Source organism: Engystomops pustulosus, chromosome 4, assembly GCF_040894005.1.
Source record: "Engystomops pustulosus chromosome 4, aEngPut4.maternal, whole genome shotgun sequence".
Taxonomy (NCBI): Eukaryota; Metazoa; Chordata; class Amphibia; order Anura; family Leptodactylidae; genus Engystomops; species Engystomops pustulosus.
In genome coordinates, this window is record NC_092414.1 from 211,589,380 (window position 1) to 211,603,901 (window position 14,522).

The 14,522-nt window shown below is 48.6% G+C and overlaps 10 non-coding genes across 10 annotated transcripts; all 10 read left to right on the forward strand.

The window, feature by feature from the left end:
• Positions 1-426: 426 nt before the first annotated feature.
• Positions 427-500, forward strand: TRNAI-AAU (transfer RNA isoleucine (anticodon AAU)). Its single transcript has one exon. It is a non-coding gene; the product is annotated as a tRNA-Ile (tRNA).
• A 1,413-nt stretch (positions 501-1,913) lies between these two features.
• On the forward strand, positions 1,914-1,987 carry TRNAI-AAU (transfer RNA isoleucine (anticodon AAU)). The gene has a single exon. It is a non-coding gene; the product is annotated as a tRNA-Ile (tRNA).
• A 2,899-nt stretch (positions 1,988-4,886) lies between these two features.
• On the forward strand, positions 4,887-4,960 carry TRNAF-AAA (transfer RNA phenylalanine (anticodon AAA)). Its single transcript has one exon. It is a non-coding gene; the product is annotated as a tRNA-Phe (tRNA).
• A 2,155-nt stretch (positions 4,961-7,115) lies between these two features.
• TRNAI-AAU (transfer RNA isoleucine (anticodon AAU)) lies at positions 7,116-7,189 on the forward strand. The gene has a single exon. It is a non-coding gene; the product is annotated as a tRNA-Ile (tRNA).
• A 1,412-nt stretch (positions 7,190-8,601) lies between these two features.
• On the forward strand, positions 8,602-8,675 carry TRNAI-AAU (transfer RNA isoleucine (anticodon AAU)). Its single transcript has one exon. It is a non-coding gene; the product is annotated as a tRNA-Ile (tRNA).
• A 2,155-nt stretch (positions 8,676-10,830) lies between these two features.
• On the forward strand, positions 10,831-10,904 carry TRNAF-AAA (transfer RNA phenylalanine (anticodon AAA)). The gene has a single exon. It is a non-coding gene; the product is annotated as a tRNA-Phe (tRNA).
• A 669-nt stretch (positions 10,905-11,573) lies between these two features.
• TRNAF-AAA (transfer RNA phenylalanine (anticodon AAA)) lies at positions 11,574-11,647 on the forward strand. The gene has a single exon. It is a non-coding gene; the product is annotated as a tRNA-Phe (tRNA).
• Positions 11,648-12,316: 669 nt separating this feature from the next.
• On the forward strand, positions 12,317-12,390 carry TRNAI-AAU (transfer RNA isoleucine (anticodon AAU)). Its single transcript has one exon. It is a non-coding gene; the product is annotated as a tRNA-Ile (tRNA).
• A 669-nt stretch (positions 12,391-13,059) lies between these two features.
• On the forward strand, positions 13,060-13,133 carry TRNAF-AAA (transfer RNA phenylalanine (anticodon AAA)). The gene has a single exon. It is a non-coding gene; the product is annotated as a tRNA-Phe (tRNA).
• A 669-nt stretch (positions 13,134-13,802) lies between these two features.
• On the forward strand, positions 13,803-13,876 carry TRNAF-AAA (transfer RNA phenylalanine (anticodon AAA)). The gene has a single exon. It is a non-coding gene; the product is annotated as a tRNA-Phe (tRNA).
• The last annotated feature ends 646 nt before the right edge of the window (positions 13,877-14,522 follow it).

Genomic DNA, 14,522 nt, shown 5'->3' on the forward strand with positions numbered 1-14,522 from the left:
ATCTGTGTAGTTGCCTGGCTTTTCTCATCAGAATTAGGTCGGACCTGTCGGCCCTTTTATCCAGCTAGACAGTCATTTAAGAAGGCCCAGAAAGTGTTGTTAGATTTGCCAAAATACATGACCAGTGAGCTGAGTTGGTTAGAGCATTCTGCTAATCATGCCAAAGCCTCTGGTTCGAGCTCTGTAGTCACCTGGCTCTAATCTTCCCAAGTAGCTTAGAGTGCGATGCTAATTACATTAAAGTCGCAGCCTCAACCCCTGTGTGAGCCAGGCTCTTTTTTTCTGAAGACCCACTGCTATCTTTTGGACAGGTTGCATAGCCCTTTCTTTTCAATTGTGGGCAAACGGACCTTTAATCCCTTTTATTCGGTAGACATTCGGACGGGTAGGGCCGGAAAGCATCAGAAGACCGAGCACATCACATATGGCCGGTTAGCTCAGTTGGTTAGAGCGTGGTGCTAATAACGCCAAGGTCGCGGGTTCGATCCCCGTACGGGCCAGTTCCTCTGCTTTTGGTGAGCTTTAGTAGGAGGACTGTTAGACCCTTCTACCGGGTACAAAGTCATACGGGATGGGCCAGAAAGCGTCAGATGAATGGCCACAACCCACGGCCGGTCAGGGGCCAGATTCTTGAATTTTGGTGAGCTCTCTGTTATATAGTGGACAGGTTGCAAAACTCTTTCATTTCCGGCGAGCTCAGTTGGTTAGAGCATTATGCTAATAATGCCAAAGTCTCCAGTTCCATCTGTGTAGTTGCCTGGCTTTTCTCATCAGAATTAGGTCGGACCTGTCGGCCCTTTTATCCAGCTAGACAGTCATTTAAGAAGGCCCAGAAAGTGTTGTTAGATTTGCCAAAATACATGACCAGTGAGCTGAGTTGGTTAGAGCATTCTGCTAATCATGCCAAAGCCTCTGGTTCGAGCCCTGTAGTCACCTGGCTCTAATCTTCCCAAGTAGCTTAGAGTGCGATGCTAATTACATTAAAGTCGTAGCCTCAACCCCTGTGTGAGCCAGGCTCTTTTTTTCTGAAGACCCACTGCTATCTTTTGGACAGGTTGCATAGCCCTTTCTTTTCAATTGTGGGCAAACGGACCTTTAATCCCTTTTATTCGGTAGACATTCGGACGGGTAGGGCCGGAAAGCATCAGAAGACCGAGCACATCACATATGGCCGGTTAGCTCAGTTGGTTAGAGCGTGGTGCTAATATCGCCAAGGTCGCGGGTTCGATTCCCCGTATGGGCCAGTTCATCCGCTTTTGGTGAGCTTTAGTAGGAGGACTGTTAAGCCCTTCTACCGGGTACAAAGTCATACGGGATGGGCCAGAAAGCATCAGATGAATGGCCACAGCCCACGGCCGGTCAGGGGCCAGATTCTTGAATTTTGGTGAGCTCTCTGTTATATAGTGGACAGGTTGCAAAACTCTTTCATTTCCGGCGAGCTCAGTTGGTTAGAGCATTATGCTAATAATGCCAAAGTCTCCAGTTCCATCTGTGTAGTTGCCTGGCTTTTCTCATCAGAATTAGGTCGGACCTGTCGGCCCTTTTATCCAGCTAGACAGTCATTTAAGAAGGCCCAGAAAGTGTTGTTAGATTTGCCAAAATATACGACCAGTGAGCTGAGTTGGTTAGAGCATTCTGCTAATCATGCCAAAGCCTCTGGTTCGAGCCCTGTAGTCACCTGGCTCTAATCTTCCCAAGTAGCTTAGAGTGCGATGCTAATTACATTAAGGTCGCAGCCTCAACCCCTGTGTGAGCCAGGCTCTTTTTTTCTGAAGACCCACTGCTATCTTTTGGACAGGTTGCACAGCCCTTTCTTTTCAATTGTGGGCAAACGGACCTTTAATCCCTTTTATTCGGTAGACATTCGGGCGGGTAGGGCCGGAAAGCATCAGAAGACCGAGCACATCACATATGGCCGGTTAGCTCAGTTGGTTAGAGCGTGGTGCTAATAACGCCAAGGTCGCGGGTTCGATCCCCGTACGGGCCAGTTCCTCCGCTTTTGGTGAGCTTTAGTAGGAGGACTGTTAAGCCCTTCTACCGGGTACAAAATCATACGGGATGGGCCAGAAAGCGTCAGATGAATGGCCACAGCCCACGGCCGGTCAGGGGCCAGATTCTTGAATTTTGGTGAGCTCTCTGTTATATAGTGGACAGGTTGCAAAACTCTTTCATTTCCGGCGAGCTCAGTTGGTTAGAGCATTATGCTAATAATGCCAAAGTCTCCAGTTCCATCTGTGTAGTTGCCTGGCTTTTCTCATCAGAATTAGGTCGGACCTGTCGGCCCTTTTATCCAGCTAGACAGTCATTTAAGAAGGCCCAGAAAGTGTTGTTAGATTTGCCAAAATACATGACCAGTGAGCTGAGTTGGTTAGAGCATTCTGCTAATCATGCCAAAGCCTCTGGTTCGAGCCCTGTAGTCACCTGGCTCTAATCTTCCCAAGTAGCTTAGAGTGCGATGCTAATTACATTAAAGTCGCAGCCTCAACCCCTGTGTGAGCCAGGCTCTTTTTTTCTGAAGACCCACTGCTATCTTTTGGACAGGTTGCATAGCCCTTTCTTTTCAATTGTGGGCAAACGGACCTTTAATCCCTTTTATTCGGTAGACATTCGGACGGGTAGGGCCGGAAAGCATCAGAAGACCGAGCACATCACATATGGCCGGTTAGCTCAGTTGGTTAGAGCGTGGTGCTAATAACGCCAAGGTCGCGGGTTCGATTCCCCGTATGGGCCAGTTCATCCGCTTTTGGTGAGCTTTAGTAGGAGGACTGTTAAGCCCTTCTACCGGGTACAAAGTCATACGGGATGGGCCAGAAAGCATCAGATGAATGGCCACAGCCCACGGCCGGTCAGGGGCCAGATTCTTGAATTTTGGTGAGCTCTCTGTTATATAGTGGACAGGTTGCAAAACTCTTTCATTTCCGGCGAGCTCAGTTGGTTAGAGCATTATGCTAATAATGCCAAAGTCTCCAGTTCCATCTGTGTAGTTGCCTGGCTTTTCTCATCAGAATTAGGTCGGACCTGTCGGCCCTTTTATCCAGCTAGACAGTCATTTAAGAAGGCCCAGAAAGTGTTGTTAGATTTGCCAAAATACATGACCAGTGAGCTGAGTTGGTTAGAGCATTCTGCTAATCATGCCAAAGCCTCTGGTTCGAGCCCTGTAGTCACCTGGCTCTAATCTTCCCAAGTAGCTTAGAGTGCGATGCTAATTACATTAAGGTCGCAGCCTCAACCCCTGTGTGAGCCAGGCTCTTTTTTTCTGAAGACCCACTGCTATCTTTTGGACAGGTTGCACAGCCCTTTCTTTTCAATTGTGGGCAAACGGACCTTTAATCCCTTTTATTCGGTAGATATTCGGGCGGGTAGGGCCGGAAAGCATCAGAAGACCGAGCACATCACATATGGCCGGTTAGCTCAGTTGGTTAGAGCGTGGTGCTAATAACGCCAAGGTCGCGGGTTCGATCCCCATACGGGCCAGTTCCTCTGCTTTTGGTGAGCTTTAGTAGGAGGACTGTTAAGCCCTTCTACCGGGAACAAAGTCATACGGGATGGGCCAGAAAGCGTCAGATGAATGGCCACAGCCCACGGCCGGTCAGGGGCCAGATTCTTGAATTTTGGTGAGCTCTCTGTTATATAGTGGACAGGTTGCAAAACTCTTTCATTTCCGGCGAGCTCAGTTGGTTAGAGCATTATGCTAATAATGCCAAAGTCTCCAGTTCCATCTGTGTAGTTGCCTGGCTTTTCTCATCAGAATTAGGTCGGACCTGTCGGCCCTTTTATCCAGCTAGACAGTCATTTAAGAAGGCCCAGAAAGTGTTGTTAGATTTGCCAAAATACATGACCAGTGAGCTGAGTTGGTTAGAGCATTCTGCTAATCATGCCAAAGCCTCTGGTTCGAGCCCTGTAGTCACCAGGCTCTAATCTTCCCAAGTAGCTTAGAGTGCGATGCTAATTACATTAAGGTCGCAGCCTCAACCCCTGTGTGAGCCAGGCTCTTTTTTTCTGAAGACCCACTGCTATCTTTTGGACAGGTTGCACAGCCCTTTCTTTTCAATTGTGGGAAAACTGACCTTTAATCCCTTTTATTCGGTAGACATTCGGGCGGGTAGGGCCGGAAAGCATCAGAAGACCGAGCACATCACATATGGCCGGTTAGCTCAGTTGGTTAGAGCGTGGTGCTAATAACGCCAAGGTCGTGGGTTCGATCCCCGTACGGGCCAGTTCCTCCGCTTTTGGTGAGCTTTAGTAGGAGGACTGTTAAGCCCTTCTACCGGGTACAAAGTCATACGGGATGGGCCAGAAAGCGTCAGATGAATGGCCACAGCCCACGGCTGGTCAGGGGCCAGATTCTTGAATTTTGGTGAGCTCTCTGTTATATAGTGGACAGGTTGCAAAACTCTTTCATTTCCGGCGAGCTCAGTTGGTTAGAGCATTATGCTAATAATGCCAAAGTCTCCAGTTCCATCTGTGTAGTTGCCTGGCTTTTCTCATCAGAATTAGGTCGGACCTGTCGGCCCTTTTATCCAGCTAGACAGTCATTTAAGAAGGCCCAGAAAGTGTTGTTAGATTTGCCAAAATACATGACCAGTGAGCTGAGTTGGTTAGAGCATTCTGCTAATCATGCCAAAGCCTCTGGTTCGAGCCCTGTAGTCACCAGGCTCTAATCTTCCCAAGTAGCTTAGAGTGCGATGCTAATTACATTAAGGTCGCAGCCTCAACCCCTGTGTGAGCCAGGCTCTTTTTTTCTGAAGACCCACTGCTATCTTTTGGACAGGTTGCACAGCCCTTTCTTTTCAATTGTGGGAAAACTGACCTTTAATCCCTTTTATTCGGTAGACATTCGGGCGGGTAGGGCCGGAAAGCATCAGAAGACCGAGCACATCACATATGGCCGGTTAGCTCAGTTGCTTAGAGCGTGGTGCTAAAAACACCAAGGTCGTGGGTTCGATCCCCGTACGGGCCAGTTCCTCCGCTTTTGGTGAGCTTTAGTAGGAGGACTGTTAAGCCCTTCTATCGGGTACAAAGTCATACGGGATGGGCCAGAAAGCGTCAGATGAATGGCCACAGCTCACGGCTGGTCAGGGGCCAGATTCTTGAATTTTGGTGAGCTCTCTGTTATATAGTGGACAGGTTGCAAAACTCTTTCATTTCCGGCGAGCTCAGTTGGTTAGAGCATTATGCTAATAATGCCAAAGTCTCCAGTTCCATCTGTGTAGTTGCCTGGCTTTTCTCATCAGAATTAGGTTGGACCTGTCGGCCCTTTTATCCAGCTAGACAGTCATTTAAGAAGGCCCAGAAAGTGTTGTTAGATTTGCCAAAATACATGACCAGTGAGCTGAGTTGGTTAGAGCATTCTGCTAATCATGCCAAAGCCTCTGGTTCGAGCCCTGTAGTCACCAGGCTCTAATCTTCCCAAGTAGCTTAGAGTGCGATGCTAATTACATTAAGGTCGCAGCCTCAACCCCTGTGTGAGCCAGGCTCTTTTTTTCTGAAGACTCACTGCTATCTTTTGGACAGGTTGCATAGCCCTTTCTTTTCAATTGTGGGCAAACGGACCTTTAATCCCTTTTATTCGGTAGACATTCGGACGGGTAGGGCCGGAAAGCATCAGAAGACCGAGCACATCACATATGGCCGGTTAGCTCAGTTGGTTAGAGCGTGGTGTTAATAACGCCAAGGTCGCGGGTTCGATACCCGTACGGGCCAGTTCCTCCGCTTTTGGTGAGCTTTAGTAGGAGGACTGTTAAGCCCTTCTACCGGGAACAAAGTCATACGGGATGGGCCAGAAAGCGTCAGATGAATGGCCACAGCCCACGGCCGGTCAGGGGCCAGATTCTTGAATTTTGGTGAGCTCTCTGTTATATAGTGGACAGGTTGCAAAACTCTTTCATTTCCGGCGAGCTCAGTTGGTTAGAGCATTATGCTAATAATGCCAAAGTCTCCAGTTCCATCTGTGTAGTTGCCTGGCTTTTCTCATCAGAATTAGGTCGGACCTGTCGGCCCTTTTATCCAGCTAGACAGTCATTTAAGAAGGCCCAGAAAGTGTTGTTAGATTTGCCAAAATACATGACCAGTGAGCTGAGTTGGTTAGAGCATTCTGCTAATCATGCCAAAGCCTCTGGTTCGAGCCCTGTAGTCACCTGGCTCTAATCTTCCCAAGTAGCTTAGAGTGCGATGCTAATTACATTAAGGTCGCAGCCTCAACCCCTGTGTGAGCCAGGCTCTTTTTTTCTGAAGACCCACTGCTATCTTTTGGACAGGTTGCACAGCCCTTTCTTTTCAATTGTGGGCAAACGGACCTTTAATCCCTTTTATTCGGTAGACATTCGGACGGGTAGGGCCGGAAAGCATCAGAAGACCGAGCACATCACATATGGCCGGTTAGCTCAGTTGGTTAGAGCGTGGTGTTAATAACGCCAAGGTCGCGGGTTCGATACCCGTACGGGCCAGTTCCTCCGCTTTTGGTGAGCTTTAGTAGGAGGACTGTTAAGCCCTTCTACCGGGAACAAAGTCATACGGGATGGGCCAGAAAGCGTCAGATGAATGGCCACAGCCCACGGCCGGTCAGGGGCCAGATTCTTGAATTTTGGTGAGCTCTCTGTTATATAGTGGACAGGTTGCAAAACTCTTTCATTTCCGGCGAGCTCAGTTGGTTAGAGCATTATGCTAATAATGCCAAAGTCTCCAGTTCCATCTGTGTAGTTGCCTGGCTTTTCTCATCAGAATTAGGTCGGACCTGTCGGCCCTTTTATCCAGCTAGACAGTCATTTAAGAAGGCCCAGAAAGTGTTGTTAGATTTGCCAAAATACATGACCAGTGAGCTGAGTTGGTTAGAGCATTCTGCTAATCATGCCAAAGCCTCTGGTTCGAGCCCTGTAGTCACCTGGCTCTAATCTTCCCAAGTAGCTTAGAGTGCGATGCTAATTACATTAAGGTCGCAGCCTCAACCCCTGTGTGAGCCAGGCTCTTTTTTTCTGAAGACCCACTGCTATCTTTTGGACAGGTTGCACAGCCCTTTCTTTTCAATTGTGGGCAAACGGACCTTTAATCCCTTTTATTCGGTAGATATTCGGGCGGGTAGGGCCGGAAAGCATCAGAAGACCGAGCACATCACATATGGCCGGTTAGCTCAGTTGGTTAGAGCGTGGTGCTAATAACGCCAAGGTCGCGGGTTCGATCCCCGTACGGGCCAGTTCTTCCGCTTTTGGTGAGCTTTAGTAGGAGGACTGTTAAGCCCTTCTACCGGGAACAAAGTCATACGGGATGGGCCAGAAAGCGTCAGATGAATGGCCACAGCCCACGGCCGGTCAGGGGCCAGATTCTTGAATTTTGGTGAGCTCTCTGTTATATAGTGGACAGGTTGCAAAACTCTTTCATTTCCGGCGAGCTCAGTTGGTTAGAGCATTATGCTAATAATGCCAAAGTCTCCAGTTCCATCTGTGTAGTTGCCTGGCTTTTCTCATCAGAATTAGGTCGGACCTGTCAGCCCTTTTATCCAGCTAGACAGTCATTTAAGAAGGCCCAGAAAGTGTTGTTAGATTTGCCAAAATACATGACCAGTGAGCTGAGTTGGTTAGAGCATTCTGCTAATCATGCCAAAGCCTCTGGTTCGAGCCCTGTAGTCACCTGGCTCTAATCTTCCCAAGTAGCTTAGAGTGCGATGCTAATTACATTAAAGTCGCAGCCTCAACCCCTGTGTGAGCCAGGCTCTTTTTTTCTGAAGACCCACTGCTATCTTTTGGACAGGTTGCATAGCCCTTTCTTTTCAATTGTGGGCAAACGGACCTTTAATCCCTTTTATTCGGTAGACATTCGGACGGGTAGGGCCGGAAAGCATCAGAAGACCGAGCACATCACATATGGCCGGTTAGCTCAGTTGGTTAGAGCGTGGTGCTAATAACGCCAAGGTCGCGGGTTCGATCCCCGTATGGGCCAGTTCATCCGCTTTTGGTGAGCTTTAGTAGGAGGACTGTTAAGCCCTTCTACCGGGTACAAAGTCATACGGGATGGGCCAGAAAGCGTCAGATGAATGGCCACAGCCCCCGGCCGGTCAGGGGCCAGATTCTTGAATTTTGGTGAGCTCTCTGTTATATAGTGGACAGGTTGCAAAACTCTTTCATTTCCGGCGAGCTCAGTTGGTTAGAGCATTATGCTAATAATGCCAAAGTCTCCAGTTCCATCTGTGTAGTTGCCTGGCTTTTCTCATCAGAATTATGTCGGACCTGTCGGCCCTTTTATCCAGCTAGACAGTCATTTAAGAAGGCCCAGAAAGTGTTGTTAGATTTGCCAAAATATATGACCAGTGAGCTGAGTTGGTTAGAGCATTCTGCTAATCATGCCAAAGCCTCTGGTTCGAGCTCTGTAGTCACCTGGCTCTAATCTTCCCAAGTAGCTTAGAGTGCGATGCTAATTACATTAAAGTCGCAGCCTCAACCCCTGTGTGAGCCAGGCTCTTTTTTTCTGAAGACCCACTGCTATCTTTTGGACAGGTTGCATAGCCCTTTCTTTTCAATTGTGGGCAAACGGACCTTTAATCCCTTTTATTCGGTAGACATTCGGACGGGTAGGGCCGGAAAGCATCAGAAGACCGAGCACATCACATATGGCCGGTTAGCTCAGTTGGTTAGAGCGTGGTGCTAATAACGCCAAGGTCGCGGGTTCGATCCCCGTACGGGCCAGTTCCTCCGCTTTTGGTGAGCTTTAGTAGGAGGACTGTTAGGCCCTTCTAACGGGTACAAAGTCATACGGGATGGGCCAGAAAGCGTCAGATGAATGGCCACAGCCCACGGCCGGTCAGGGGCCAGATTCTTGAATTTTGGTGAGCTCTCTGTTATATAGTGGACAGGTTGCAAAACTCTTTCATTTCCGGCGAGCTCAGTTGGTTAGAGCATTATGCTAATAATGCCAAAGTCTCCAGTTCCATCTGTGTAGTTGCCTGGCTTTTCTCATCAGAATTAGGTCGGACCTGTCGGCCCTTTTATCCAGCTAGACAGTCATTTAAGAAGGCCCAGAAAGTGTTGTTAGATTTGCCAAAATACATGACCAGTGAGCTGAATTGGTTAGAGCATTCTGCTAATCATGCCAAAGCCTCTGGTTCGAGCCCTGTAGTCACCTGGCTCTAATCTTCCCAAGTAGCTTAGAGTGCGATGCTAATTACATTAAAGTCGCAGCCTCAACCCCTGTGTGAGCCAGGCTCTTTTTTTCTGAAGACCCACTGCTATCTTTTGGACAGGTTGCATAGCCCTTTCTTTTCAATTGTGGGCAAACGGACCTTTAATCCCTTTTATTCGGTAGACATTCGGACGGGTAGGGACGGAAAGCATCAGAAGACCGAGCACATCACATATGGCCGGTTAGCTCAGTTGGTTAGAGCGTGGTGCTAATAACGCCAAGGTCGCGGGTTCGATCCCCGTATGGGCCAGTTCATCCGCTTTTGGTGAGCTTTAGTAGGAGGACTGTTAAGCCCTTCTACCGGGTACAAAGTCATACGGGATGGGCCAGAAAGCGTCAGATGAATGACCACAGCCCACGGCCGGTCAGGGGCCAGATTCTTGAATTTTGGTGAGCTCTCTGTTATATAGTGGACAGGTTGCAAAACTCTTTCATTTCCGGCAAGCTCAGTTGGTTAGAGCATTATGCTAATAATGCCAAAGTCTCCAGTTCCATCTGTGTAGTTGCCTGGCTTTTCTCATCAGAATTAGGTCGGACCTGTCGGCCCTTTTATCCAGCTAGACAGTCATTTAAGAAGGCCCAGAAAGTGTTGTTAGATTTGCCAAAATACATGACCAGTGAGCTGAGTTTGTTAGAGCATTCTGCTAATCATGCCAAAGCCTCTGGTTCGAGCCCTGTAGTCACCTGGCTCTAATCTTCCCAAGTAGCTTAGAGTGCGATGCTAATTACATTAAGGTCGCAGCCTCAACCCCTGTGTGAGCCAGGCTCTTTTTTTCTGAAGACCCACTGCTATCTTTTGGACAGGTTGCACAGCCCTTTCTTTTCAATTGTGGGCAAACGGACCTTTAATCCCTTTTATTCGGTAGATATTCGGGCGGGTAGGGCCGGAAAGCATCAGAAGACCAAGCACATCACATATGGCCGGTTAGCTCAGTTGGTTAGAGCGTGGTGCTAATAACGCCAAGGTCGCGGGTTTGATCCCCGTACGGGCCAGTTCCTCCGCTTTTGGTGAGCTTTAGTAGGAGGACTGTTAAGCCCTTCTACCGGGAACAAAGTCATACGGGATGGGCCAGAAAGCGTCAGATGAATGGCCACAGCCCACGGCCGGTCAGGGGCCAGATTCTTGAATTTTGGTGAGCTCTCTGTTATATAGTGGACAGGTTGCAAAACTCTTTCATTTCCGGCGAGCTCAGTTGGTTAGAGCATTATGCTAATAATGCCAAAGTCTCCAGTTCCATCTGTGTAGTTGCCTGGCTTTTCTCATCAGAATTAGGTCGGACCTGTCGGCCCTTTTATCCAGCTAGACAGTCATTTAAGAAGGCCCAGAAAGTGTTGTTAGATTTGCCAAAATACATGACCAGTGAGCTGAGTTGGTTAGAGCATTCTGCTAATCATGCCAAAGCCTCTGGTTCGAGCCCTGTAGTCACCAGGCTCTAATCTTCCCAAGTAGCTTAGAGTGCGATGCTAATTACATTAAGGTCGCAGCCTCAACCCCTGTGTGAGCCAGGCTCTTTTTTTCTGAAGACCCACTGCTATCTTTTGGACAGGTTGCACAGCCCTTTCTTTTCAATTGTGGGAAAACTGACCTTTAATCCCTTTTATTCGGTAGACATTCGGGCGGGTAGGGCCGGAAAGCATCAGAAGACCGAGCACATCACATATGGCCGGTTAGCTCAGTTGGTTAGAGCGTGGTGCTAAAAACACCAAGGTCGTGGGTTCGATCCCCGTACGGGCCAGTTCCTCCGCTTTTGGTGAGCTTTAGTAGGAGGACTGTTAAGCCCTTCTACCGGGTACAAAGTCATACGGGATGGGCCAGAAAGCGTCAGATGAATGGCCACAGCCCATGGCCGGTCAGGGGCCAGATTCTTGAATTTTGGTGAGCTCTCTGTTATATAGTGGACAGGTTGCAAAACTCTTTCATTTCCGGCGAGCTCAGTTGGTTAGAGCATTATGCTAATAATGCCAAAGTCTCCAGTTCCATCTGTGTAGTTGCCTGGCTTTTCTCATCAGAATTAGGTCGGACCTGTCGGCCCTTTTATCCAGCTAGACAGTCATTTAAGAAGGCCCAGAAAGTGTTGTTAGATTTGCCAAAATACATGACCAGTGAGCTGAGTTGGTTAGAGCATTCTGCTAATCATGCCAAAGCCTCTGGTTCGAGCCCTGTAGTCACCAGGCTCTAATCTTCCCAAGTAGCTTAGAGTGCGATGCTAATTACATTAAGGTCGCAGCCTCAACCCCTGTGTGAGCCAGGCTCTTTTTTTCTGAAGACCCACTGCTATCTTTTGGACAGGTTGCACAGCCCTTTCTTTTCAATTGTGGGAAAACTGACCTTTAATCCCTTTTATTCGGTAGACATTCGGGCGGGTAGGGCCGGAAAGCATCAGAAGACCGAGCACATCACATATGGCCGGTTAGCTCAGTTGGTTAGAGAGTGGTGCTAAAAACACCAAGGTCGTGGGTTCGATCCCCGTACGGGCCAGTTCCTCCGCTTTTGGTGAGCTTTAGTAGGAGGACTGTTAAGCCCTTCTACCGGGTACAAAGTCATACGGGATGGGCCAGAAAGCGTCAGATGAATGGCCACAGCCCACGGCCGGTCAGGGGCCAGATTCTTGAATTTTGGTGAGCTCTCTGTTATATAGTGGACAGGTTGCAAAACTCTTTCATTTCCGGCGAGCTCAGTTGGTTAGAGCATTATGCTAATAATGCCAAAGTCTCCAGTTCCATCTGTGTAGTTGCCTGGCTTTTCTCATCAGAATTAGGTCGGACCTGTCGGCCCTTTTATCCAGCTAGACAGTCATTTAAGAAGGCCCAGAAAGTGTTGTTAGATTTGCCAAAATACATGACCAGTGAGCTGAGTTGGTTAGAGCATTCTGCTAATCATGCCAAAGCCTCTGGTTCGAGCCCTGTAGTCACCTGGCTCTAATCTTCCCAAGTAGCTTAGAGTGCGATGCTAATTACATTAAGGTCGCAGCCTCAACCCCTGTGTGAGCCAGGCTCTTTTTTTCTGAAGACCCACTGCTATCTTTTGGACAGGTTGCACAGCCCTTTCTTTTCAATTGTGGGCAAACGGACCTTTAATCCCTTTTATTCGGTAGATATTCGGGCGGGTAGGGCCGGAAAGCATCAGAAGACCGAGCACATCACATATGGCCGGTTAGCTCAGTTGGTTAGAGCGTGGTGCTAATAACGCCAAGGTCGCGGGTTCGATCCCCGTACGGGCCAGTTCCTCCGCTTTTGGTGAGCTTTAGTAGGAGGACTGTTAAGCTCTTCTACCGGGAACAAAGTCATACGGGATGGGCCAGAAAGCGTCAGATGAATGGCCACAGCCCACGGCCGGTCAGGGGCCAGATTCTTGAATTTTGGTGAGCTCTCTGTTATATAGTGGACAGGTTGCAAAACTCTTTCATTTCCGGCGAGCTCAGTTGGTTAGAGCATTATGCTAATAATGCCAAAGTCTCCAGTTCCATCTGTGTAGTTGCCTGGCTTTTCTCATCAGAATTAGGTCGGACCTGTCGGCCCTTTTATCCAGCTAGACAGTCATTTAAGAAGGCCCAGAAAGTGTTGTTAGATTTGCCAAAATACATGACCAGTGAGCTGAGTTGGTTAGAGCATTCTGCTAATCATGCCAAAGCCTCTGGTTCGAGCCCTGTAGTCACCAGGCTCTAATCTTCCCAAGTAGCTTAGAGTGCGATGCTAATTACATTAAGGTCGCAGCCTCAACCCCTGTGTGAGCCAGGCTCTTTTTTTCTGAAGACCCACTGCTATCTTTTGGACAGGTTGCACAGCCCTTTCTTTTCAATTGTGGGAAAACTGACCTTTAATCCCTTTTATTCGGTAGACATTCGGGCGGGTAGGGCCGGAAAGCATCAGAAGACCGAGCACGTCACATATGGCCGGTTAGCTCAGTTGGTTAGAGCGTGGTGCTAAAAACACCAAGGTCGTGGGTTCGATCCCCGTACGGGCCAGTTCCTCCGCTTTTGGTGAGCTTTAGTAGGAGGACTGTTAAGCCCTTCTACCGGGTACAAAGTCATACGGGATGGGCCAGAAAGCGTCAGATGAATGGCCACAGCCCATGGCCGGTCAGGGGCCAGATTCTTGAATTTTGGTGAGCTCTCTGTTATATAGTGGACAGGTTGCAAAACTCTTTCATTTCCGGCGAGCTCAGTTGGTTAGAGCATTATGCTAATAATGCCAAAGTCTCCAGTTCCATCTGTGTAGTTGCCTGGCTTTTCTCATCAGAATTAGGTCGGACCTGTCGGCCCTTTTATCCAGCTAGACAGTCATTTAAGAAGGCCCAGAAAGTGTTGTTAGATTTGCCAAAATACATGACCAGTGAGCTGAGTTGGTTAGAGCATTCTGCTAATCATGCCAAAGCCTCTGGTTCGAGCCCTGTAGTCACCAGGCTCTAATCTTCCCAAGTAGCTTAGAGTGCGATGCTAATTACATTAAGGTCGCAGCCTCAACCCCTGTGTGAGCCAGGCTCTTTTTTTCTGAAGACCCACTGCTATCTTTTGGACAGGTTGCACAGCCCTTTCTTTTCAATTGTGGGAAAACTGACCTTTAATCCCTTTTATTCGGTAGACATTCGGGCGGGTAGGGCCGGAAAGCATCAGAAGACCGAGCACATCACATATGGCCGGTTAGCTCAGTTGGTTAGAGAGTGGTGCTAAAAACACCAAGGTCGTGGGTTCGATCCCCGTACGGGCCAGTTCCTCCGCTTTTGGTGAGCTTTAGTAGGAGGACTGTTAAGCCCTTCTACCGGGTACAAAGTCATACGGGATGGGCCAGAAAGCGTCAGATGAATGGCCACAGCCCACGGCCGGTCAGGGGCCAGATTCTTGAATTTTGGTGAGCTCTCTGTTATATAGTGGACAGGTTGCAAAACTCTTTCATTTCCGGCGAGCTCAGTTGGTTAGAGCATTATGCTAATAATGCCAAAGTCTCCAGTTCCATCTGTGTAGTTGCCTGGCTTTTCTCATCAGAATTAGGTCGGACCTGTCGGCCCTTTTATCCAGCTAGACAGTCATTTAAGAAGGCCCAGAAAGTGTTGTTAGATTTGCCAAAATACATGACCAGTGAGCTGAGTTGGTTAGAGCATTCTGCTAATCATGCCAAAGCCTCTGGTTCGAGCCCTGTAGTCACCTGGCTCTAATCTTCCCAAGTAGCTTAGAGTGCGATGCTAATTACATTAAGGTCGCAGCCTCAACCCCTGTGTGAGCCAGGCTCTTTTTTTCTGAAGACCCACTGCTATCTTTTGGACAGGTTGCACAGCCCTTTCTTTTCAATTGTGGGCAAACGGACCTTTAATCCCTTTTATTCGGTAGATATTCGGGCGGGTAGGGCCGGAAAGCATC